This window comes from Plectrocnemia conspersa, unplaced genomic scaffold, assembly GCF_051122295.1.
Source record: "Plectrocnemia conspersa isolate PC_06_02 unplaced genomic scaffold, ASM5112229v1 ptg000011l, whole genome shotgun sequence".
Lineage (NCBI taxonomy): Eukaryota > Metazoa > Arthropoda > Insecta > Trichoptera > Polycentropodidae > Plectrocnemia > Plectrocnemia conspersa.
The window spans coordinates 30,129,477-30,140,512 of NW_028277175.1; the positions used below are offsets into that span (position 1 = coordinate 30,129,477).

Genomic DNA, 11,036 nt, shown 5'->3' on the forward strand with positions numbered 1-11,036 from the left:
CATACGAGCGTTAACTATATGCAGAGTCGCATAAAAGCTCGTTCGAGGTCTCGGTCAATATATGGTAAGACTCGGTTTTTATTAAAAAAAAAATAATTAAAAATTGCTTTTATATGCAAATTAAAATTCCAAACACTTTTTGCATTAGACATTTTTTAGCAGGATTTCATTTAGCAAAGTTATGACACTTTGAATTTTTACATTAGCCGCCATTTTGAAAAAAAATTTTATATATTTTTTTTAAACATAACGTATAGGGGCTGCACGTTAGTTCTATGCGATACTTAAAATTTAAATTTTTATCTTTGAAACCAAACAGTTAAGAGCGTTAACTCTTCCGAAAGTCTCAAAATGGCTAGTATGGGGGTACGATCGAACTGATACATCGCTTGTTTTCAAGCAAAAATATATATTTTTTATATTTTACTTAGATGTACTTTAGTCTTCTCAACATTTCATGTATAGAGACCTTTTTGACAAAATTCAACACTACTAAGTTATAAGTGATTGAATTTTAATACTTGTCGCCATTTTGCAAAAAATTGACAAAATGAATTTTGCTAACAAACATACACAGGATGCTTAAGAATTCTATACTGTCACAAAAATTAAAATTCAAATATGTATAAATAAGCTCACACTGACCTAAACTATATTGAAAATCTTATGAGCGTATGTATGGTGGGTCGATCGACTCATCACACTAAACGTGTTTTGAAAAAAAAATACTTTTATTTTTTATTTTTTCATTTTTTTTTATAGTATCGTAAGTAAAGTATCATAAGCTCTATTTTGTATAAAAAATTCAAGTCGATTTCTTAAACAGAAGTCTCATACGAGCGTTAACTATATGCAGAGTCGCATAAAAGCTCGTTCGAGGTCTCGGTCAATATATGGTAAGACTCGGTTTTTATTAAAAAAAAAATAATTAAAAATTGCTTTTATATGCAAATTAAAATTCCAAACACTTTTTGCATTAGACATTTTTTAGTAGGATTTTATTTAGCAAAGTTATGACACTTTGAATTTTTACATTAGCCGCCATTTTGAAAAAAAATTTTATATATTTTTTTTAAACATAACGTATAGGGGCTGCACGTTAGTTCTATGCGATACTCAAAATTTAAATTTTTATCTTCGAAACCAAACAGTTAAGAGCGTTAACTCTTCCGAAAGTCTCAAAATGGCTAGTATGGGGGTACGATCGAACTGATACATCGCTTGTTTTCAAGCAAAAATATGTATTTTTTATATTTTACTTAGATGTACTTTAGGCTTCTTAACATTTCATGTATAGAGACCTTTTTGACCAAATTAAACACTACTGAGTTATAAGTGATTGAATTTTAATACTTGTCGCCATTTTGCAAAAAATTGACAAAATGAATTTTGCTAACAAACATACACAGGATGCTTAAGAATTCTATACTGTCACAAAAATTAAAATTCAAATATGTATAAATAAGCTCACACTGATCTAAACTATATTGAAAATCTTATGAGCGTATGTATGGTGGGTCGATCGACTCATCACACTAAACGTGTTTTGAAAAAAAAATACTTTTATTTTTTATTTTTTTATTTTTTTTTATAGTATCGTAAGTATAGTATCGTAAGCTCTATTTTGTATAAAAAATTAAAGTCGATTTCTTAAACAGAAGCCTCATACGAGCGTTAACTATATGCAGAGTCGCATAAAAGCTCGTTCGAGGTCTCGGTCAATATATGGTAAGACTCGGTTTTTATTAAAAAAAAAATAATTAAAAATTGCTTTTATATGCAAATTAAAATTCCAAACACTTTTTGCATTAGACCGTTTTTAGTAGGATTTCATTTAGCAAAGTTATGACACTTTGAATTTTTACATTAGCCGCCATTTTGAAAAAAAATTTTATATATTTTTTTTAAACATAACATATAGGGGCTGCACGTTAGTTCTATGCGATACTCAAAATTTAAATTTTTATCTTCGAAACCAAACAGTTAAGAGCGTTAACTCTTCCGAAAGTCTCAAAATGGCTAGTATGGGGGTACGATCGAACTGATACATCGCTTGTTTTCAAGCAAAAATATGTATTTTTTATATTTTACTTAGATGTACTTTAGGCTTCTCAACATTTCATGTATAACGACCTTTTTAACAAAATTCAACACTACTGAGTTATAAGTGATTGAATTTTAATACTTGTCGCCATTTTGCAAAAAATTGACAAAATGAATTTTGCTAACAAACATACACAGAATGCTTAAGAATTGTATACTGTCACAAAAATTAAAATTCAAATATGTATAAATAAGCTCACACTGACCTAAACTATATTGAAAATCTTATGAGCGTATGTATGGTGGGTCGATCGACTCATCACACTAAACGTGTTTTGAAAAAAAAATACTTTTATTTTTTATTTTTTAATTTTTTTTTATAGTATCGTAAGTATAGTATCGTAAGCTCTATTTTGTATAAAAAATTAAAGTCGATTTCTTAAACAGAAGCCTCATACGAGCGTTAACTATATGCAGAGTCGCATAAAAGCTCGTTCGAGGTCTCGGTCAATATATGGTAAGACTCGGTTTTTATTAAAAAAAAAATAATTAAAAATTGCTTTTATATGCAAATTAGAATTCCAAACACTTTTTGCATTAGACATTTTTTAGTAGGATTTCATTTAGCAAAGTTATGACACTTTGAATTTTTACATTAGCCGAATTTTGCTAACAAACATACACAGGATGCTTAAGAATTCTATACTGTCACAAAAATTAAAATTCAAATATGTATAAATAAGCTCACACTGACCTAAACTATATTGAAAATCTTATGAGCGTATGTATGGTGGGTCGATCGACTCATCACACTAAACGTGTTTTGAAAAAAAAATACTTTTATTTTTTATTTTTTTATTTTTTTTTATAGTATCGTAAGTATAGTATCGTAAGCTCTATTTTGTATAAAAAATTAAAGTCGATTTCTTAAACAGAAGCCTCATACGAGCGTTAACTATATGCAGAGTCGCATAAAAGCTCGTTCGAGGTCTCGGTCAATATATGGTAAGACTCGGTTTTTATTAAAAAAAAAATAATTAAAAATTGCTTTTATATGCAAATTAAAATTCCAAACACTTTTTGCATTAGACATTTTTTAGTAGGATTTCATTTAGCAAAGTTATGACACTTTGAATTTTTACATTAGCCGCCATTTTGAAAAAAAATTTTATATATTTTTTTTAAACATAACGTATAGGGGCTGCACGTTAGTTCTATGCGATACTCAAAATTTAAATTTTTATCTTCGAAACCAAACAGTTAAGAGCGTTAACTCTTCCGAAAGTCTCAAAATGGCTAGTATGGGGGTACGATCGAACTGATACATCGCTTGTTTTCAAGCAAAAATATATATTTTTTATATTTTACTTAGATGTACTTTAGTCTTCTCAACATTTCATGTATAGAGACCTTTTTGACAAAATTCAACACTACTAAGTTATAAGTGATTGAATTTTAATACTTGTCGATATTTTGCAAAAAATTGACAAAATGAATTTTGCTAACAAACATACACAGGATGCTTAAGAATTCTATACTGTCACAAAAATTAAAATTCGAATATGTATAAATAAGCTCACACTGACCTAAACTATATTGAAAATCTTATGAGCGTATGTATGGTGGGTCGATCGACTCATCACACTAAACGTGTTTTGAAAAAAAAATACTTTTATTTTTTATTTTTTCATTTTTTTTTATAGTATCGTAAGTAAAGTATCATAAGCTCTATTTTGTATAAAAAATTCAAGTAGATTTCTTAAACAGAAGTCTCATACGAGCGTTAACTATATGCAGAGTCGCATAAAAGCTCGTTCGAGGTCTCGGTCAATATATGGTAAGACTCGGTTTTTATTAAAAAAAAAATAATTAAAAATTGCTTTTATATGGAAATTTAAATTCCAAACACTTTTTGCATTAGACATTTTTTAGTAGGATTTCATTTAGCAAAGTTATGACAATTTGAATTTTTACATTAGCCGCCATTTTGAAAAAAAATTTTATATATTTTTTTTAAACATAACGTATAGGGGCTGCACGTTAGTTCTATGCGATACTCAAAATTTAAATTTTTATCTTCGAAACCAAACAGTTAAGAGCGTTAACTCTTCCGAAAGTCTCAAAATGGCTAGTATGGGGGTACGATCGAACTGATACATCGCTTGTTTTCAAGCAAAAATATGTATTTTTTATATTTTACTTAGATGTACTTTAGGCTTCTTAACATTTCATGTATAGAGACCTTTTTGACAAAATTCAACACTACTGAGTTATAAGTGATTGAATTTTAATACTTGTCGCCATTTTGCAAAAAATTGACAAAATGAATTTTGCTAACAAACATACACAGGATGCTTAAGAATTCTATACTGTCACAAAAATTAAAATTCAAATATGTATAAATAAGCTCACACTGATCTAAACTATATTGAAAATCTTATGAGCGTATGTATGGTGGGTCGATCGACTCATCACACTAAACGTGTTTTGAAAAAAAAATACTTTTATTTTTTATTTTTTTATTTTTTTTTATAGTATCGTAAGTATAGTATCGTAAGCTCTATTTTGTATAAAAAATTAAAGTCGATTTCTTAAACAGAAGCCTCATACGAGCGTTAACTATATGCAGAGTCGCATAAAAGCTCGTTCGAGGTCTCGGTCAATATATGGTAAGACTCGGTTTTTATTAAAAAAAAAATAATTAAAAATTGCTTTTATATGCAAATTAAAATTCCAAACACTTTTTGCATTAGACATTTTTTAGTAGGATTTCATTTAGCAAAGTTATGACACTTTGAATTTTTACATTAGCCGCCATTTTGAAAAAAAATTTTATATATTTTTTTTAAACATAACGTATAGGGGCTGCACGTTAGTTCTATGCGATACTTAAAATTTAAATTTTTATCTTCGAAACCAAACAGTTAAGAGCGTTAACTCTTCCGAAAGTCTCAAAATGGCTAGTATGGGGGTACGATCGAACTGATACATCGCTTGTTTTCAAGCAAAAATATGTATTTTTTATATTTTACTTAGATGTACTTTAGGCTTCTCAACATTTCATGTATAGAGACCTTTTTGACAAAATTCAACACTACTGAGTTATAAGTGATTGAATTTTAATACTTGTCGCCATTTTGCAAAAAATTGACAAAATGAATTTTGCTAACAAACATACACAGGATGCTTAAGAATTCTATACTGTCAAAAAATTAAAATTCAAATATGTATAAATAAGCTCACACTGACCTAAACTATATTGAAAATCTTATGAGCGTATGTATGGTGGGTCGATCGACTCATCACACTAAACGTGTTTTGAAAAAAAAATACTTTTATTTTTTATTTTTTTATTTTTTTTTATAGTATCGTAAGTATAGTATCGTAAGCTCTATTTTGTATAAAAAATTAAAGTCGATTTCTTAAACAGAAGCCTCATACGAGCGTTAACTATATGCAGAGTCGCATAAAAGCTCGTTCGAGGTCTCGGTCAATATATGGTAAGACTCGGTTTTTATTAAAAAAAAAATAATTAAAAATTGCTTTTATATGCAAATTAAAATTCCAAACACTTTTTGCATTAGACATTTTTTAGTAGGATTTCATTTAGCAAAGTTATGACACTTTGAATTTTTACATTAGCCGCCATTTTGAAAAAAAATTTTATATATTTTTTTTAAACATAACGTATAGGGGCTGCACGTTAGTTCTATGCGATACTTAAAATTTAAATTTTTATCTTCGAAACCAAACAGTTAAGAGCGTTAACTCTTCCGAAAGTCTCAAAATGGCTAGTATGGGGGTACGATCGAACTGATACATCGCTTGTTTTCAAGCAAAAATATGTATTTTTTATATTTTACTTAGATGTACTTTAGGCTTCTCAACATTTCATGTATAGAGACCTTTTTGACAAAATTCAACACTACTGAGTTATAAGTGATTGAATTTTAATACTTGTCGCCATTTTGCAAAAAATTGACAAAATGAATTTTGCTAACAAACATACACAGGATGCTTAAGAATTCTATACTGTCACAAAAATTAAAATTCAAATATGTAGAAATAAGCTCACACTGACCTAAACTATATTAAAAATCTTATGAGCGTATGTATGGTGGGTCGATCGACTCATCACACTAAACGTGTTTTGAAAAAAAAATACTTTTATTTTTTATTTTTTAATTTTTTTTTATAGTATCGTAAGTATAGTATCGTAAGCTCTATTTTGTATAAAAAATTAAAGTCGATTTCTTAAACAGAAGCCTCATACGAGCGTTAACTATATGCAGAGTCGCATAAAAGCTCGTTCGAGGTCTCGGTCAATATATGGTAAGACTCGGTTTTTATTAAAAAAAAAATAATTAAAAATTGCTTTTATATGCAAATTAAAATTCCAAACACTTTTTGCATTAGACATTTTTTAGTAGGATTTCATTTGGCAAAGTTATGACACTTTGAATTTTTACATTAGCCGCCATTTTGAAAAAAAATTTTATATATTTTTTTTAAACATAACGTATAAGGGCTGCACGTTAGTTCTATGCGATACCCAAAATTTAAATTTTTATCTTCGAAACCAAACAGTTAAGAGCGTTAACTCTTCCGAAAGTCTCAAAATGGCTAGTATGGGGGTACGATCGAACTGATACATCGCTTGTTTTCAAGCAAAAATATATATTTTTTATATTTTACTTAGATGTACTTTAGGCTTCTCAACATTTCATGTAAAGAGACCTTTTTGACAAAATTCAACACTACTGAGTTATAAGTGATTGAATTTTAATACTTGTCGCCATTTTGCAAAAAATTGACAAAATGAATTTTGCTAACAAACATACACAGGATGCTTAAGAATTCTATACTGTCACAAAAATTAAAATTTAAATATGTATAAATAAGCTCACACTGACCTAAACTATATTGAAAATCTTATGAGCGTATGTATGGTGGGTCGATCGACTCATCACACTAAACGTGTTTTGAAAAAAAAATACTTTTATTTTTTAATTTTTAATTTTTTTTTATAGTATCGTAAGTATAGTATCGTAAGCTCTATTTTGTATAAAAAATTAAAGTCGATTTCTTAAATAGAAGCCTTATACGAGCGTTAACTATATGCAGAGTCGCATAAAAGCTCGTTCGAGGTCTCGGTCAATATATGGTAAGACTCGGTTTTTATTAAAAAAAAAATAATTAAAAATTGCTTTTATATGCAAATTAAAATTCCAAACACTTTTTGCATTAGACATTTTTTAGTAGGATTTCATTTAGCAAAGTTATGACACTTTGAATTTTTACATTAGCCGCCATTTTGAAAAAAAATTTTATATATTTTTTTTAAACATAACGTATAGGGGCTGCACGTTAGTTCTATGCGATACTCAAAATTTAAATTTTTATCTTCGAAACCAAACAGTTAAGAGCGTTAACTCTTCCGAAGGCTCAAAATGGCTAGTATGGGGGTACGATCGAACTGATACATCGCTTGTTTTCAAGCAAAAATATATATTTTTTATATTTTACTTAGATGTACTTTAGTCTTCTCAACATTTCATGTATAGAGACCTTTTTGACAAAATTCAACACTACTGAGTTATAAGTGATTGAATTTTAATACTTGTCGCCATTTTGCAAAAAATTGACAAAATGAATTTTGCTAACAAACATACACAGGATGCTTAAGAATTCTATACTGTCACAAAAATTAAAATTCAAATATGTATAAATAAGCTCACACTGACCTAAACTATATTGAAAATCTTATGAGCGTATGTATGGTGGGTCGATCGACTCATCACACTAAACGTGTTTTGAAAAAAAAATACTTTTATTTTTTATTTTTTTATTTTTTTTTATAGTATCGTAAGTATAGTATCGTAAGCTCTATTTTGTATAAAAAATTAAAGTCGATTTCTTAAATAGAAGCCTTATACGAGCGTTAACTATATGCAGAGTCGCATAAAAGCTCGTTCGAGGTCTCGGTCAATATATGGTAAGACTCGGTTTTTATTGAAAAAAAAATAATTAAAAATTGCTTTTATATGCAAATTAAAATTCCAAACACTTTTTGCATTAGACATTTTTTAGTAGGATTTTATTTAGCAAAGTTATGACACTTTGAATTTTTACATTAGCCGCCATTTTGAAAAAAAATTTTATATATTTTTTTTAAACATAACGTATAGGGGCTGCACGTTAGTTCTATGCGATACTCAAAATTTAAATTTTTATCTTCGAAACCAAACAGTTAAGAGCGTTAACTCTTCCGAAAGTCTCAAAATGGCTAGTATGGGGGTACGATCGAACTGATACATCGCTTGTTTTCAAGCAAAAATATGTATTTTTTATATTTTACTTAGATGTACTTTAGGCTTCTCAACATTTCATGTATAGAGACCTTTTTGACAAAATTCAACACTACTGAGTTATAAGTGATTGAATTTTAATACTTGTCGCCATTTTGCAAAAAATTGACAAAATGAATTTTGCTAACAAACATACACAGGATGCTTAAGAATTCTATACTGTCACAAAAATTAAAATTCAAATATGTATAAATAAGCTCACACTGACCTAAACTATATTGAAAATCTTATGAGCGTATGTATGGTGGGTCGATCGACTCATCACACTAAACGTGTTTTGAAAAAAAAATACTTTTATTTTTTATTTTTGTTTTTTTTATAGTATCGTAAGTATAGTATCGTAAGCTCTATTTTGTATAAAAAATTAAAGTCGATTTCTCAAACAGAAGCCTCATACGAGCGTTAACTATATGCAGAGTCGCATAAAAGCTCGTTCGAGGTCTCGGTCAATATATGGTAAGACTCGGTTTTTATTAAAAAAAAAATAATAAAAAATTGCTTTTATATGCAAATTAAAATTCCAAACACTTTTTGCATTAGACATTTTTTAGTAGGATTTCATTTAGCAAAGTTATGACACTTTGAATTTTTACATTAGCCGCCATTTTGAAAAAAAGTTTTATATATTTTTTTTAAACATAACGTATAGGGGCTGCACGTTAGTTCTATGCGATACTCAAAATTTAAATTTTTATCTTCGAAACCAAACAGTTAAGAGCGTTAACTCTTCCGAAAGTCTCAAAATGGCTAGTATGGGGGTACGATCGAACTGATACATCGCTTGTTTTCAAGCAAAAATATATATTTTTTATATTTTACTTAGATGTACTTTAGGCTTCTCAACATTTCATGTAAAGAGACCTTTTTGACAAAATTCAACACTACTGAGTTATAAGTGATTGAATTTTAATACTTGTCGCCATTTTGCAAAAAATTGACAAAATGAATTTTGCTAACAAACATACACAGGATGCTTAAGAATTCTATACTGTCACAAAAATTAAAATTCAAATATGTATAAATAAGCTCACACTGACCTAAACTATATTGAAAATCTTATGAGCGTATGTATGGTGGGTCGATCGACTCATCACACTAAACGTGTTTTGAAAAAAAAATACTTTTATTTTTTAATTTTTAATTTTTTTTTATAGTATCGTAAGTATAGTATCGTAAGCTCTATTTTGTATAAAAAATTCAAGTCGATTTCTTAAATAGAAGCCTCATACGAGCGTTAACTATATGCAGAGTCGCATAAAAGCTCGTTCGAGGTCTCGGTCAATATATGGTAAGACTCGGTTTTTATTAAAAAAAAAATAATTAAAAATTGCTTTTATATGCAAATTAAAATTCCAAACACTTTTTGCATTAGACATTTTTTAGTAGGATTTTATTTAGCAAAGTTATGACACTTTGAATTTTTACATTAGCCGCCATTTTGAAAAAAAATTTTATATATTTTTTTTAAACATAACGTATAGGGGCTGCACGTTAGTTCTATGCGATACTCAAAATTTAAATTTTTATCTTCGAAACCAAACAGTTAAGAGCGTTAACTCTTCCGAAAGTCTCAAAATGGCTAGTATGGGGGTACGATCGAACTGATACATCGCTTGTTTTCAAGCAAAAATATATATTTTTTATATTTTACTTAGATGTACTTTAGTCTTCTCAACATTTCATGTATAGAGACCTTTTTGACAAAATTTAACACTACTAAGTTATAAGTGATTGAATTTTAATACTTGTCGCCATTTTGCAAAAAATTGACAAAATGAATTTTGCTAACAAACATACACAGGATGCTTAAGAATTCTATACTGTCACAAAAATTAAAATTCAAATATGTATAAATAAGCTCACACTGACCTAAACTATATTGAAAATCTTATGAGCGTATGTATGGTGGGTCGATCGACTCATCACACTAAACGTGTTTTGAAAAAAAAATACTTTTATTTTTTATTTTTTTATTTTTTTTTATAGTATCGTAAGTATAGTATCATAAGCTCTATTTTGTATAAAAAATTCAAGTCGATTTCTTAAACAGAAGTCTCATACGAGCGTTAACTATATGCAGAGTCGCATAAAAGCTCGTTCGAGGTCTCGGTCAATATATGGTAAGACTCGGTTTTTATTAAAAAAAAAATAATTAAAAATTGCTTTTATATGCAAATTAAAATTCCAAACACTTTTTGCATTAGACATTTTTTAGTAGGATTTCATTTAGCAAAGTTATGACACTTTGAATTTTTACATTAGCCGCCATTTTGAAAAAAAATTTTATATTTTTTTTTAAACATAACGTATAGGGGCTGCACGTTAGTTCTATGCGATACTCAAAATTTAAATTTTTATCTTCGAAACCAAACAGTTAAGAGCGTTAACTCTTCCGAAAGTCTCAAAATGGCTAGTATGGGGGTACGATCGAACTGATACATCGCTTGTTTTCAAGCAAAAATATGTATTTTTTATATTTTACTTAGATGTACTTTAGGCTTCTCAACATTTCATGTATAAAGACCTTTTTGACAAAATTCAACACTACTGAGTTATAAGTGATTGAATTTTAATACTTGTCGCCATTTTGCAAAAAATTGACAAAATGAATTTTGCTAACAAACA

The 11,036-nt window shown here is 28.4% G+C and overlaps 1 long non-coding RNA gene across 1 annotated transcript; it reads left to right on the forward strand.

Moving 5' to 3' along the window:
* The first annotated feature begins 4,069 nt into the window (after positions 1-4,069).
* Positions 4,070-9,738, forward strand: LOC148230262 (uncharacterized). The gene is made up of 2 exons (XR_015811335.1): positions 4,070-6,469; positions 8,134-9,738. It is a non-coding gene; the product is annotated as an uncharacterized LOC148230262 (long non-coding RNA).
* Positions 9,739-11,036: the final 1,298 nt, after the last annotated feature.